At 39.3% G+C, this 12,079-nt stretch overlaps 1 protein-coding gene across 4 annotated transcripts in view; it reads right to left on the minus strand.

The window, feature by feature from the left end:
- The window catches only part of LOC134212898 (trissin receptor), a 529,260-nt gene that overhangs the window by 492,760 nt on the left and 24,421 nt on the right, over positions 1-12,079 (minus strand). For all 4 annotated transcript variants that reach the window (XR_009979373.1, XM_062691200.1, XM_062691202.1 and 1 more), the window contains one exon: positions 5,181-5,702. The gene's annotated coding sequence lies outside the window, so the exon portion shown is untranslated. The remainder of the gene's footprint in view (positions 1-5,180; positions 5,703-12,079) is intronic.

A 12,079-nucleotide genomic window follows, 5' to 3' on the forward strand; every position in this document is an offset into this window, starting at 1 on the left:
TCGTGTTAGCATCATGATATACGAATGCAAAAATGGTAACCTGGCTTAGAAACCTCGCGGGTAATAACTGTGGAAGTGCTTTGAACATTAAGCTGCGAAGCGGCTCTGTCCCAGTGTGGGGATGTAATGCCAAGTAGAAGAAGAAGAAGAAGTGGGAATTCGAATGGACCCTAAAATGATCAAACCTAGGAATTATTCAACTATTTTTAAAAATTATGAATATTTTTTTTATTTTTTTTTAAGTTCGTTACTATTTATTCCACTAGTCTATAAAAACAACTATTTTTCCTTATTCCATAATTTTATGTCTGTTTAGATCTATGTTCTGCATATCTCTACAGTAAGACTGGAAAAGGCATATCTGTTAAGTTACAAGAGGCCGAGTTTTGTTGAGCAGTGAAATATAAACATCTATAAACTTTTATAAGAATTTGATCAACTGTTTTGCAGCATACTTGAATAATATCCAATTGATTCTAATATCTAATTTCTATTTTGAAAAGGTTTACAAAAGAGTTATCGTTTGAACTATCTTTTGCTGGATTAAGGAGCATACAATTATGGGGGCCAATAATATGTGTAAACAGTCACGACTATTATTGTTTAAATTGTGGTCTTGAAAACTTCAGCTTCGTTTAAATCTAACCATTCCAGTCAGAACTGGAATGTTTTGGCAAAGGAAGTGATTGACAATAAAAATCTGACAAATCTACGGACTTGATATTATCCAATGACAGGTTCGATACTTTGCTTAAACAATTATTAGAGAAGACATACGACGCAATGAGGAATGAAGAAATATTTTTGTGGTATGTGAAAGTTTACTATTTTGTATTTCAATTTTTAAATTTTCGGGGGGGGGGGGGCAGATGGGTCTGGGGAGGGCCAGATCCTCCTTCTGGCCACCCCTTATTTACGTCAATGCCTCTGGTCGAAGGTTCTGTCTTTAAAACAATTTTTTTTGTATGGATCGTCAGACTTTCGGCAGTCCTTTCTCCCTCCAAGCGTTAGAGACATCCAAGAAATAGTCACGAAAAATTGTAAGGCATTCCTATTGGAATATTAGTGTTAGTGATTTCTTGGAGAAATAGCAAAAAAATTCCGCGGAAAACTATTAGGCATTTCCATGGAAAATTGTTAGCAATTAACATTGAAAACTGTTCCATGGAAAAGTGCAAAGAATTTCTGTGAGAAATTATAAGGAATTTCCACAATTTCCAATTCTGAGGAATTCCTTTGGCAAATCAGATTGTAAGAATTGACATAGCATATTTTAAGCAATTTCCATGGGGAATTAAAGGGGTTTCCTTAGGAAATTACAAGGAGTTTCTATTGGAAACTGCTAAACTTTTTCATGGAGAATTGAGAGTAATTTCCATTCAAAATTGTAAGGCATTTCCATGGGAAACTGTTAGAAAACTTCCATATGGAACTCCTAGAGAAAATTCCGGAGGAATTTCTGAAGGAACTTTCGGAGGAGTCAGGGAAGAGCTTCCGAAGGAAATTCTGGAGGAACTTATATGTTTGAAGGAACTTCTAAACTTCCGAAGGAATTCCTGGAAGAAGTTCCGGGGGAGTTCGTGAGAAACTTCTGAAGTAACTCCTGGGGAAACTTCCGAAGGGGATGGGCCGTTTGGCCGAATACTGTTCGGCCGAAGGCCACTAGGCCGAAAGATGTTTGGCCGAAAGGGTTATATAGCTGAATAGATCATTTGCCGGAAGGGCCATTTGGCCAAATAAGTCATTTGGCAGAATTAATCATTTGGTCGAATAAATCATTTAGCCGAAGAGGTCATTTGGACGAATAGGCCGTTTGGCCAAAAAAAAAAATTGCCGAAAATGTTATTTAGTCGAATAGCCATTTGTCCGAAAAGGTCACTGGGAAAAATGAGTAGTGCGAAGTGAGAAGTGAGGCGTCTCGCTACTCACTGAAGGCAAGAAGACTAAAATATAAGAGACTTTTTTGAACGATTTTGTTGTACGACCTCCAGACTGCCGGTGAGAGCGATGACCCATTCTCACCCCCCAGACCCATTGTCACCACCGATGGAGGTATGCTATAATAAAGGAATTAATATATCACTTTTGTTTTTTCGTGATTTAAGAGAAGGATCCATATACTTTTGTTCCTCAATCCAAGCAAATGCAAAATATGGAGAAAAAAAAGCAATCATATATATTTTTATTATGCCATCAGTGGGAAATTATTCTTTTAAAAAAATCTATTCGGCTGTATAATAGATTGCAGCGAATAGTCCAGTCGGACGTGTGGTCCATTCGGGCGTGTGGTCCACTGGGCCGGCCTATGGTTTATTCGTGCAAATGGTCTTTTCGGGCGAATGGAATTCGGGACTAAGTCATTCGGGCATTTGCGATAGAATCTCTCACCTATCACTTCTCACTGTGGAAAGTGAGAAGGGAGACGCCTCTCTTCTTACTCATCACATCTATCTTCTTGTTCTCATTTTTCACAACTACAGGAGCAGTGAGATGTGAGACTTCAAATGACACATTCGGCCTATTCGGTCAAATGACCTATTCTGTAAAATGACTTATTCGGCCGGATGACCAATTCGGCCAGATGGATTTCGGCCGAATGGGTTTTGGCAAAATGACCCTTCCCGCTTCCGAAAACATTCCAGAAGGAACTTCCGAAGGAATTCCTGGAGGAACCTGCAAAGGGATTCCTGCAGAGTCTTAAGGAGAAACTCCTGGAAGAACTTCCAGAGGAATTCCTAGTGGAACTTCCAGAAGAATTCCTAGAAGCTGAAGAAGCTTGTGGAGGAATTCCTGAGGAAACTTGTGGAGGAATTACTGGAGAAACTTCTGGAGGAATTCATGGAGCAAATTCCGAAGAGATTCCTTAAGGAACTTCCGGAAGAATTTCTGGAGAAACTTACGAAGAAATTCCTAGTTCTTAATGTTACGGAGAAATTCCTGGGGAAACTTGCGGATAAAATCTTGAAGGAACTTCTGGAGGAATTCCTGGAAAAAATTGAGAAGAATTTCTGGAGAAGCTTCCAAGCTTCCAAGCTTCCTTCTTAAGGAACTTCCGGAAGAATTCCTGGAGGAACCTCCGGATGAACATCTGGAGGAACTGGCGGAGGAATTCCTGGATGAACTCTCGAAGAATCTCTTGAAAAATTTACCGGAAGAATTCTTTGAGAAACTTCCGGAGGAATTCAGGGAGGAACTTCCAGATAGATTTCTGGGGGATTTCATGGAGGAATTCCTAAAGAAATGTCTGAAGGAATTTCTGAAGGAACTTGCGGAGGAATTCCTGGAGGTTCTTACAGAGGCACTATAGAAGGATTTTATGAAGGAGTTCCTTGAGAAATTTCCGGAGCTTAATGGAAGAACTTTCGAAGGAATCCCTGTAGGCACTTTCGGAAAAACTTTAGTAGGAAAAAATGTTAACTTCTCAATTGTCAAAAACCGTTTGCATGGTGGGTTGCTAATCCGTTTTGCGTAAGTTTTGTATTTTAGTACGAAACGTATCAAACGGATTACAAAACCCAAACTCAAACGCAACGTATCCATAGTGCTCCGGAACTCCTCATCCACTGCAACTTGTTACGAGCAAATCGGTTGAAGATTAATGCTTAATAATGGGAGAAACTTTTTTGCTCACATGTACATACATAAGACTTCTTCATGTTTTCAAAAAGTATCAAAAATTCAATCGATCAGTCAAGAATCACAATTCTTATGCTAAAATAAGCCTCCAATAAAATTTTCAGCAAATTCGGATGAAATTTCGAGGTTGATCAAGTCTATTTAGTTAAAAAATCTAACAAGCGATATAAACGCCAAAAATGGAAGCTTTTGTTGTACTCTAAAAGTCTTGTCAGCAATGCGCCTCGTTGCGTTTAGGTTTTGACCATGTTAAAGTGATTGTCAAGCTATAAAGGGCTTAAATACACTGTTTCTCGCAAAAATGGGTTTTTGATACTTTTTAAAAATAAAAACATCTAACATACATACATCACCTACATACATCAATAGAGCTCTATTCATCCAGCTGAATCAAAATGACTATAATGAATGGGTTTATCACAAGGTTTACTATTTGCACGAGCTCAGGGATTCATGGACAATTTGGATTGCTGTAACATGGATCGTGCATCCAGAAGTTTTCGACCCACTGGAGTAGACTGATCGTAGAGAAAATCTGAACAGACGTGTCATAATTGCATGGTGGGCTTTTCAGGCTCTACGCGCTGCGATGCTTCGTGAAAGAAGTTCTGCTCGTACTGACATATAACTAACTACAACTAGTAGAAGCGCACTTCGTCCACGAGCAAGGAAAAACGCCATCAACAATGACATTAAAGAGAAATGAGCCATCTCCAAGCCGGCGACACTCTGCAGGCTCCACTCAGCTCTGGTGGAAAAGTAAACAAAGTAATTGACATAAAAGATGAGGGCAATTGGGACGAGTATCACGCCTATAGAATCCATTCGAAAGAGGACTAAAGGGAAACATTGCTGTAGGATTATGTGCTGGAAAAGCCCTTGGGGCTTCAATAGGGATTTGTGTCTGAAAATTTCATCTCAGAATCAACTGGATTTTGCTTCCCGTGGTTACTACCGCAGTGGATTTTCCATTTATTTGAATCCTGAGTACGGTATTTCGATAGATGAGCCAATGGACAGAGGTTTTGTACTGAGCATCAAATTAACTATAATCCCAAATCATCATGTGTGCTAAACGTTAATGTGATATCTGATTCTGATAGCACAGGGAACTACAATTATCCTACCCTGCTGACTGATTTGCCATTATTTGAAGTTTGGTTTGGAAAATATTCAGAACAATTTAAAAAAGCCTCGTGAAAGTATAATTCATTTGCGTACCAAAACATAAGCACAACTATAGACATCACAATAATATAAACCAAAAAAGCGGATGATATCATTTCTAGTGTAATCAAGCTGTCTACATCGCATGACTCACGTGCCCACTTAGTATAGAACCTAAAAGAAGTATGTCAAGCGCATCACAATAAACACCACCAACCGGATTGCGGTCGCATGCAATAAACTCTTCGCATTAAACGCCAAGGTTTAGTAGGTCGCACATAATTTCCGAATCGCGCACAAATATTACGCCCGCACTATTAAAAATCTCAACTAATCCCCACCATCCACCCCACGCAGCCCATCAGGAGCAAACTTACCCGAAAACATGCGCAAAAATGCATACAACCTTCCTTCAGCAGGTCTCCTTCAGGCGTTGTCCCTCGCGTTCAAAAAACCGATTTTCAATCATTGCTTTCCTTGATGACGACGACGGTGGCCGGGGCGGCGCGGTAGGGCGGCATCTAAATAAATCGGAACCATCTGGTGCACTTTCTAGCCTCGAGTATAATCGTGATGGCACCTAGATACTTATTGCGAGATGCACTTCGCTCGAATAGTTGCTGCTGCTAGCAGTACTGCGCATACACTTGTGTTGATTGATTCACACTTCAGCGTTTCGGTTCTATTCAGGGACAGAAGAATCACTTCCTTCACGAAATTAACACTACTCTCACGCGAATGGTTCCCGCGTGTGTAGACACTTTCCTGGGGATGATCCGGCACGTCTAATTCAATTAGATTTCACTCAATTCAGAAGTATCCCACTCTTGAATCAAACGGCGGCCTCGTGCTGAGGGCGGTCGGTGGTGTGCTCTGTCAAGAATCACGTTCTCGGCTGCCTGTGAATGAAAGAGCCGACGGATGGGTGCGTCAGGATTTTGGGTACGATTGATTGCTCTGGTGGTTGTTTAAAATTTTATTTACAAACTTGTCGGAATTGGCACAGTGGACGTAGGATTTACATAAGTTTTGTTTTCAATCTTGTTTTATTAAAATTGAAGCCTATTAACCTTTTCGTTGATATGTGTATAGTGTATTAGATATGCGATGAACAGCGATAATTCTTATCATTTGTTCAAATCATTTCCTCAAAAGTTTAATTTAGAAACGTATTGTATGGTACACTATATTCTTCCTACAACCTTTGCTGATTAGCGCATTGTTAAAAAAATTTAAATACAGACTTAAGGGCTAGTTACAACTCACGCTGTGTATATTAGACTTCGAGGAATGTACCATTAGATGGAAAAAAACTAATAGCGATAATAAACGTTTGAAAAATCAGCTTATAGAATTTTTTTTTTGTTAAATATCTTGGCTGTGCATATGCACAGCACATGTTTCGAAATAAAAAAAATTGATATGAAATTTGCGAAAAAGAATTCACGTGCCTTGGAGGGACTCGAACCCTAAACCTCCTACTCTCTAGATAGGCGTGATAACCCCTACACAACAAGACCACTTAAAGGTCACGTTTGCGGAAAAGCCATCAGAATCCGAGTACCAACCTCCATCGCGGTTAGCTCTTTTTTGCAAATTGAATATCTTTCGGATGCTTGATTTGTCCAATCTCCACATGTGCTTTACTGTTGTATATCCACAGCCAAGCGAGTACACATTGTTTATTAAACGAGAGGATCGCATTATATGCTCCCAACGAAGTGCGAATCAATCACACTCTGCTGTGCCAAAGGCTTGTGTAAGGGTTATCACGCCTATCTAGAGAGTAGGAGGTTGAGGGTTCGAGTCCCTCCAAGGCACGTGAATTCTTTTTCGCAAATTTCATATCAATTTGTCCATTTCGAAACATGTGCTGTGCATATGCACAGCCAAGATATTTAACAAAAAAAATGGTTTTCGTGCGGCCGAGTTTCCGAATAATATGCAATTAATTGCTGATTTTTGGGGTTCTTTTCAATATAATTACCCATATCAGGACCTATATACTTTACTTATACTTATGCTTATACTAAAAAACACAAGCAAGAAATACCCAGCCTTGCCTGGGTGTTTGTGATGCTAATGTCATATTCTGAACTATTTGCAGCACCGCACTCTAGATCAATTTTGGTACTATTGTTTTGTTTTTGTCCTATGATAGGATGTGACAGCTGAATTGAGACTGCCTTGTTGTTTTTCAGTCGGTTGCTCTGACGACCCGAGCAAAAATGAATAACTAATTGATAACAAATTCTATTATCCGGTTATCGGACATTTTGATAACTGAACTTGTTATCATTTTGGCTGAATTAACAGCCAACATAACGAAAATAATACCAGAATTTTGTTCCTTGAATAACTGAATGAAAACAAATTAAGTTATCACTGATACCAAGTTGATAACACATTTTGTTATACATGTTATTTACTCAAATAACTTATTTTGTTATCATTTAGTTATCAGCCATCACTGTTTTATCGACCAAAATAGTTAAATCTTCTTTGCCGACTTCGTTACGCATTGAAAAAAATGTTGGCATTCACTGGGTTCGAACTTGAATCGAGTGATTGTACGGCGTCGTCTCTTAGCACTCATCCAATTACGCTTTCTTAAGGAGCAGAAGAGATTAGCACTACGCTTTCTACATATCTTGCCACGACTATTTTATGTAAATAACAGTCGACTGGACAGAGTGCAATGCAGAATAAGTTATTGATAACAAACTTTATTATCCAGTTATATTGATAACTAGAATTGTTATCATTTTGGTTAAATTACCAGTCAACATAACAAAAATAATAACCGAATTTAATTCAAAATAGCAAATCGACAATCAATTAGGATAAATACATTTCATCGTCCTTTTATTGAATACTTTTTTTTAGTTGTGACCAATTGAATAAATATATAAATACTAGGCAATCGTTCCCGACCTTGCTCAGGTTAGTTTTTCTCACTAATTGTCAATCATTAGGTTGCTAGCAGCGTCACACTGTAGATCGATTTCGGTTCTAGGATTTATTCAAACAAAACCACAAGCTTGAAATTCGCAGTGCAACACTGCTGATCCCAGAAAGAATAATTCCATGAAAAAATTTTGCTGTTTGGAGATTTCTTTCGCTAGTTAAATCGAGACAACAGAAACCTCAACTCATTCTGTATAAACAGTCGAACCTCCAGGAGTCTATGTTGTATGACTTAATATCGACTTATTGGAGCAAACTTTTCCATACTAAAAATTGTTTTATGAGTTACTGTGATGACAGTACACCTTCCAAATAATTTTCTATTCCACATCTCCATATTTCCATAAGTCGATCGTTCTTTAACTATGGAGGTTTGACTGTAGATAACAATCTTTCCCAGGTTTGTATTTTGCGTTCAAACCTAGGTTCAAACTGTCAATAGTTGAGCATATCTCAGCGCCGCACTCTAGATCGATTTTCCGCTTCCTCATATAAGGAAACTGTTCCGTTTTCCATCCCACTGAATATATATTCATCTCATCGCAAAACAAAGAAATACCAATCTTTTCGCTTCTTTTTGCTAACATGCGTGCTCACTGGTGAAAAAAATCACAAAAATAAGAAACCAACCAAATTCCTTTTCATTGCTTTGTTTTTGATGGGATGGAAATAGGAGCTATGGGATGAAGTGCCGAACCGTTCCCCTATATGAGTGATCCCAAGACGAATTATATTGCCGTTAGGGAATATATTGCCTCAAAGCAAATGCAAACTAATTTGTTTATATAGACGTTGTCCTGCAAAGTAGGCGGTTAGTCAAGAGTATTCACCATTCCACATGCTCTTGGATCATATGTTCCGGGAGTTGCAAGGCCATGTTAAGTACTAATTCAACTACAACGTATGGTTTTCATATTTCATTATTCAACGACACCTGAAATGAAAGTAAAGTTAATAAGCATAGTATAAAACAAATAAGAAAACATGAACTCATGATGACATGAACAAATCAACAGATCGGTGGCAAACGGGGAAAATCATCAGTGCTGTCCGATGAGAGCTCGAAGTAGCTCGAAGTTTCTCCCTGTCCTGCACATGCCCATTTGTTGACAAAAAAGAACGAGCAGGACGGGAACAACTTCGAGCTACTTCGAGCTGCTCATTGGACAGCACTATCGTCTGCTTAGATGAAAATTTCAGTTCAGTGTATGGAAACAGTTCTCGTCACACTCTTTATAGCATCCGCCATTATGGTGAGAATGAAAAGCTGGATTAACCTTAATCATAATCTGTATTGTGAATCTGATTAAAGAAAGATTCGCAGTTTTTATTTGGTAGAGTTTTACCTCGTGTTGAACATATTGAGTTGACCACCATAAAATATGTCCTTCGGGAAGTTGTTCCAATAAGTTAGTTTGTTTGAAAGAATAGAATGCTTAGCACGATATCTGAACGACGCGAAATTTTAAAGAAAATGGCAAATTTGTATTGATAATAAAATTTGTGATTATTCAGTTATCAATTAATCACATGATTGATAACTAAATATCAAAACGATAATAAGGATAACTTAGCGTGTTATCAGTTTGAAATCATTTCAGTTATCTGCCTTTGCTCGGGGAGGTGGTCGCCAGTGCAGCCAAAGTAATTTGGTACAAAATCTTCCAAATATCATGTATCAAATTTTGATGTTTTTCTTCCCGTTCCATCCACTATTTATGTAAGAGAAGTGAAAGACTAACAGAGAGAAGTTTTCGCTACTGAAAAAATGAAAAAATGGCGTTTGCAGTTCAATATAAATTTATTTCTTACCAAAAAACTGGAACTCAAACATTTACGTATTTTGCTTAATATCAACTTTAAAAACCTGCAACACGGCCAAACTAACAACATGCTGCCCTACGGAAAACTCGCCGCCACCAATCGAAGTAATCGATTGTCATTTTCAACCAACCAGCAACCGGTAAGATTGTGACAGCAAATCGGTATGATTTTTACTGACTACTTGTCACATCCTATCCTAGTTTCTGTCAACCACTGAACCAACGGTATACAGATTCAAGGTAGGTAGGTAGGCTTGTAAACTAAATGACAGTTCAAAAGTGACGTCATTGCTATCGCAGTATGAACGAGTGCAAAAGAAGGCCAAACTCAATCGTAGAGCGTTGGCTTGCTTCGTCCCTAGCAGCGATAGCAGTGACGTCAATTATTTACAGTGAAAATTGATGTTTACGTACGTATGCTTTTGTATGCCGTGCACTGAACCAAGCCGTATTTTTCTGATTATCTACCTTTCCCCGTTAAACTAACCAAATTTCTGTACGTACAAACAAAAGGTATTTCAGTTACAAGATAAACATTGTCGCTGTTCTCGCTGTCCGGAACATCTTTTGCTGGCTGTGAGGGTGAGATATATTAGGAGTTGGGCAATCCACTTTTAGAGTGCATTGACGGCAGATATGTAAATATCGTATAACGGTTTGGTTGCCAACACTAACTAGTAAATAGCAGGCCATGACTTTGCCTCTTTCATCGTGGGACAACAAACGGAGTCACACGCGCGATTAGACAGCACACCCCGTGATAGCTCGTTCGGCAGAACAAGGCCGCTCATTTGGCGATCCTGCCAGGTTGTTCCTGATTGGAAATAATTGTTTTGTAAGTATCCTGTGGGCATGATTGGGGCATTTTTTCATCGGTTTCGACTTGCAATATCGAAGACGCTCTGGAAGAGCGTCGGATTGATAATTTGCTCATCGGTTTCGACATGTAGTGTCGAAGACGCTCTGGAAGAGCATTGGATTAAATGATTTGCACATCGGTTTCGGCTTGTGATGTTCAAGACGCTCTGGGAGACGTCATCCTAAGTCAATGGTTTTTTTTCTTTTTTTTATTGAGAGAAGAAGGGGAATGTGAGGGTGAGATATATTAGGGCAATCCACTTTTAGAGTGCATTGATGACAGATAGCATAGCATAGCATAGCATAGCATATGTGATTGTACAAATCGTGGGTGGCTATACAATGCTCAATTCAAGCTCCATCTGGAATAAGGGCGAATGTCGCAAGAGAAGACTCTCCCCGTCGACCCCCCCTCCCCTAAACAAAAGTGACAAGCAGCAGATCTCTCTGTGGTTTATCACTTCAGAACCAAAGAAAACAATGCGAACTTGCATTCTGAGGTGATAAACTGCAAAGAAACTCCCTGCCTGTCACTTTCATTCAAATGAGGGGAAGTCGACGAAGAGAACCCTCTCCCGCGACACCTGCCCCTTACCAGACAGAGCTTGAATTGAGCAATCTACTGTATATTGTCGCAAATTGGTACTTGGGATTAGTACCTTTTCCTATACAGTAGCAGTTGTATACCTGGCCACGTCCTTACAATCACGGAAGGAAGGGAAGGAATGTTAGTTCAACATCTACTAGTGAAGATGCAGGGAACCCATACTACCTTCATAGATGTCTCGGGAAGGAAAATTTGTGTTAGTGGGAAAGGTGAATAATAGGGAGCTCTATTCGACAATATAGAGCGTTTGTCAATAACAGTATATATAACATATGCTGTAAAAGTAATAAAATATATTCATCAATTTACTTACGAACCGTCCTAAGGAAAAAACAAAACAAAACACAAAATTTCGGCAAATCGCGCGTTCGTTCTGCCGTCCGAAACAAGAGCCAACACGCACTGAACAAATTAACTTTATTACCGGCCGCGCAATGCAAAACACAAAATTTCGGCAAATCGCGCGATCGTTCTGCCGTCCGAAACAAGAGCCAACACGCACTGAACAAATTAACTTTATTACCGGCCGCGCAATGCAAAACACAAAATTTCGGCAAATCGCGCGATCGTTCTGCCGTCCGAAACAAGAGCCAACACGCACTGAACTCTATAGAGTGTATTGATGACAGATATGCAAATATCGTATAACTGTTTGATTGCCAACACTAACTAGTAAATAGCAGTCCATGACTTTGCCTCTTTCCACGTGGGACAACAAACGGAGTCACACGCGCGATTAGACAGCACACCCCGTGATAGCTCGTTCGGCGAGGATAGGGGATCAAAATGTCAATGAAGGAAAAATATAAACGATTTGACAGTTAGGTACCACACATGTTTCGGACAGCAGAACAAGGGGAACCGAAGCGACGATCTTTATCTGGTAACTAAAATATCTTTTGTACAAACCTTACAGATCCCAAGACGAATGGATTAAGGAGAAAATTTTGCAAATCGGTTAGCCCGTTCGCGAGTTAAATCATCAGGAAGGGAACCTAAACTAATTTTTATTCGTATAGAT

This window comes from Armigeres subalbatus, chromosome 2 (assembly GCF_024139115.2).
Source record: "Armigeres subalbatus isolate Guangzhou_Male chromosome 2, GZ_Asu_2, whole genome shotgun sequence".
Taxonomy (NCBI): domain Eukaryota; kingdom Metazoa; phylum Arthropoda; class Insecta; order Diptera; family Culicidae; genus Armigeres; species Armigeres subalbatus.